General features: G+C 33.8%; 1 pseudogene; it reads right to left on the bottom strand.

Moving 5' to 3' along the window:
* Window positions 1-4,003: 4,003 nt before the first annotated feature.
* Window positions 4,004-4,433, bottom strand: part of LOC115072792 — a 2,106-nt pseudogene continuing 1,676 nt past the window's right edge.

The following is a 4,433-nucleotide window of genomic DNA, read 5'->3' as shown; positions in this document are numbered from 1 at the left end:
CAATAAATTAAAAAAGTGTATTATATTTGAGGGGGAAGAATGAAAATTTACAACATGCTAATTGGTAGAGGTGATATACATTACCATTGAAATCTACTTGATGACTTCATAGACATACACAGGCGCCAAGGATCCAAGTGCAACCGATTATGACTAGTAATAATCAGATGCATACAGATTAGAGATGCATGCGCCAACATCTCAGTGTTAATAGCAAAAACGATGAGTCTTTCTTCATGGAACAATATATTCTAAAATGAAATGGAGATCTTTTTTAAAGGTTAAAAAACTCATTCAATTTTATGTCTTACAGGCCTTATACTGAGTTTAGTACTGTATAACTGTATTACCTCTACTGTGAACCTAGAAACTTGCACCCACTTGTGAAAGAGATGTACTCTTGCTCTGGAGTGTGTTATTGAATATGTTAAATTTGTAGTGAAATGCTTCTTCTAATCATGGAGTTATTAAAAATTTAAAAAATGATTTAAAAAATCATGATAATTAAAAAAAGAAAATTTCAGGTACAGATATCTTCAAAGTTAAATCCTTCCAAAATTTAAGAATTTCAGTTTTATAAATCTATTCCATGAAACGAAGAAGAAATGCTACAGTACCATTTTTTTGCATCAAGAATAAGCATGTTTTTAGAAAATGACCATGACATAAGAAGAAAACATGAGGCTCCTTCTTGTGAACCTAAGGACAAAAGTAGTAAATGGTAAATGAAAATTTAGCAAACAAAATTTGGGATGATAACCACTTAATTATGTGAAGAGAAATACAGTGTTCATGTATTGACAGCTTAATCGTGCAAAGATGTCAGTTCTCCAAAACTGTTTGTATGAATTTGTTGGCATTTGAAAGTCTATTCATTGAAAAGAAGACACCATTTCAGTTGTCAAGTTCTGTTTACAGCATAAACATCCTTGAAAAGACAGTATGTATCAGAAGTTGTTAAAAATTGGCAGGGTCACAAGAGGCGTGCAGAAAATTGTGCAATAGTTCTTACATAATTTTGTAATCCTATGTAGAGAAATATGATGTAAGCTTAACTTTTACAAATAAATGTAAATATTCTAAAGAACTAGATGAAGAACAAAGCTATAAATTTTAAAGGGAATGCAGAATAATATCATGATAAATCAAGGTTTAATACAATTTCTTAAGTTGGAAAAATTATATTACACTAAACTATATGAAGTTATAAATATTGACTGTTACAGAGATAAAAATGGAAATCTGTATTTCCTTAACTATACATAAAATTTTGGGTTCAAATGAATACAAATGAAAAAAATTGATAAATTTGACTATGAAAGATAATTTTGTTTATTATTATATTACAGATAGACTAAAAATAAGTTATAAACTATGAGCTATTATTTGCTATATACAGAAGAATGAAGTTCGTGAATACCCAGAATTCTACAAATTTATATAAACACTAAAGGACACCTTTTCCGTAGCAAATGGCAAGGACTTGAAGAGGAAGGAGGATTCTAGATGGTCAGTATCCAGATGTTACCATGCTCAGCTTCATTAGTGATCCAAATGTACTCATTCAAACACCTTGTGCTAAGTTAGTTTTTGTCCACTTGACACAAACTGGAGACACTCAGGAAGAGGGAACCTCAATTGAAGAATTGCATCCATAAGGTTGACCTGTGGACATATCTGTGGGGCATTTTCTTAATTGCTAATTGATATAGGAGGCCCTAGCCTACTGTGACACGGCCATCCTGGCCAGGTAGGCCTGGGCTGTGTAAGAAAAGTAATTGAGCAAGCCAGGGGAAGCAGCCATTACTCAGCATTCCTCCATAGTCTTTATTTCAGTTCATGCCTCCAGGTATCTGCCATGAGTTCCTGCTGGTCTTCCCTCAAAGATGGACTGTGCCTTGGCCATGTAAGATGAAATAAAGCCTTTCCTCCCCATGTTAAAAAAACAAACAAACAAACAAACAAACAAACAAAAAAAAAACAACCAGAAATGATTTGGAAATATTCCTATGTTATAAAAAGTACATGCTTTTCAAATCACAATTATTTGACTGTAAGTTAAAGCCCTAACAGTACAACCTCTAGGACTTTTCTATGTAGAGTTCCCTGCCAACAGGTACAGTAATTTACATTGCTTCAATGAAAATATGAGATACATTATTCTATCTAGTGAATATGTCCTTTTCAAATTCTGAAAATAATCTGAAAACATCAGTAATAACATGGAGTCCAAGTAGAAACATGTATATGAAGAAGCATCTGTGCTTCCTTTGTGAGATCTCGGATACCTGGGGACCTTTTGACTTGCACTGAGTGGCTGGGTTGATTCAGATCTGTAGCTCTACACAGCTCTGTCTGGATCCTGTAGAATTGTTTGTGCCCACAAGCATTGTCTGCTGCACTGCGGACTGCTTAACAGGCTCTTAATGACCTAGGCAAGAGTCAGTCTCAGTCTGTATTATCTTTTGTTTCTCCTCCCTCATTAACTAAAGTCCCTACCCTCATTTTTCCCATTTCTCCCTTGATAGCATCTGTGCCCTACTCCCACCCCCCTCTCCAAATTTCTTATCCCACATTTCCTGCCATGGTCCCTCTTAGTTTCCTGACTTCTGTGGTTGCTTCAGGTTATATACTCACATCTAAAGATTCAGACCTAAGATCCACCAATAAGCGAGAACATGTGGTGTTGGTCTTTCTGGGTCACTCAGTATAATGTTTTCCATTTCCATCCATTTAGTTGCCAATTTCATTATTTAATTTTTCTTTACAGGGTAATAGAACTCTATTTTGTACATGTATTACATTTGTACTATTTTTCCACAGTACTCATAAATCTTCTTTATTAAGGTATGTGTTATCAGTATTGATACAAAATAACCAATCCCCTCTAAGGCAATAATGGAGAGTTTATTCTGAGTCATGTGTGAGTTATCATTTCCCAGATCCTAGATTTAAGTTTCCCCAAACACATGTTTCAATATGGTACACATGAGCATTTGATAATCACAGAATAAAAGAAATTTAGAAGTCAATGCATTTACCAAATATGTTAGTGGGGATATCAGATAGCTTATAATTACATGGGGGAAACTATGATATTATCAGATGGTATTTGTAGCTTTTGGATTGTTGGAACCTAGTGGTCTGTTAAGTTAATGCATTCTAAAATTTTATCTGATCATTGAAAGGATGCTAGATCAGACAGAAATGTGACATGGGCCAAAAGATAGCCTAACATAATTTGGCTTTGAAGCTTCAAAATTCTAATTTTACACAATTACAAAGTTCTAATGTGTCATCAGCTCTGTAGAATCTTTAATATAGGTGTTACTTTTTTCTGTGAATTTCAATTCACATTAGCTAAATATGGGATCAAATCTAGAAAATTAAGTCATAGACTAAGCCATAAAAGGAGAAAATATATTGAAATACCTAGTAATCAATTTAAAAACAAATTATAATGTTCTCAATGAAATAGGAAGCCAGCAAGAACACCCTCTTTAACATCCAGAGTAAAAACTGAAGTGTTACATGGGAACCAGAGGTCTCCAACCTGCAGTGACTCTGGAACAAGCAGTGAAGAATGTAAAACTCTTAACATCAGAGATAATGTTCAACAAATTTTATTAATGAAATTATGCTCTTTTTATGGCAATAAAACTATTTAATTAAACATGAACACACATTAATTTATGCAAAAATGCAGTAAAGTTTCTTCCTCTTGCCTGCCCTGTGAATCTATCACTATAGAACCTCATGTTCACATAAACTCATTTTCAGCCACAGGCAAGAAATTCCACTCTGATTTATGTCCTTGCCACTTGCCTATCTCCTTTTGAACTTCTAAATAACAAACAGAAGGGCAGTAAGTTTCAAAAGGATCTCAGCTGAGACCTTCTATAGGTGAATCCTTTCTAAAGCCACAGGGCAAATGCACAGCTGGAAACAATAGATTCTGAAAATAAGTCCAGGTGGAAACACCTCAGGTACCAATGAGACTCAATTACTCTGCATCTGTGGATGTAAAGTGATCGTCAACCAGAGAGTGCATATGCCCCTCCTTGCTCAGAAAATTCACTGCTTGCTTGACTGTGCTGGAGTTGTTTTCTCAGATCCTGAAATTTCAGTCCTGCAAGTCTGGAACAATTCTTTTTTTTTTAAATTTTTAAAAATTATTTATTTAATAACAACATACTTAGAAGAAGCATATCATTACAACACAATTGACATATTCAATAACGGTTTCCTGAGGTAGGATGCATCACTTTCAAAATTGGCTGTAAATTTTTAGGTTTACAGTTGAATTATTACAGTTATACAATATTGTACTCAGTATAAACCCTATAAGACATAAATTAAATGACGTTTTAACCTTTAAAAAAGATCTCCATTTCATTATTAAAATACACAGTTTCATATAGAAAAATTCTTTT

The sequence above is a fragment of the Nannospalax galili genome, unplaced genomic scaffold, assembly GCF_000622305.1.
Source record: "Nannospalax galili isolate Female #2095 unplaced genomic scaffold, S.galili_v1.0 scaffold323, whole genome shotgun sequence".
In the NCBI taxonomy this organism is placed as follows: domain Eukaryota; kingdom Metazoa; phylum Chordata; class Mammalia; order Rodentia; family Spalacidae; genus Nannospalax; species Nannospalax galili.
Note: the sequence above shows the minus strand (reverse complement) of the source record. Positions and strands in the feature narration are given on the sequence as shown.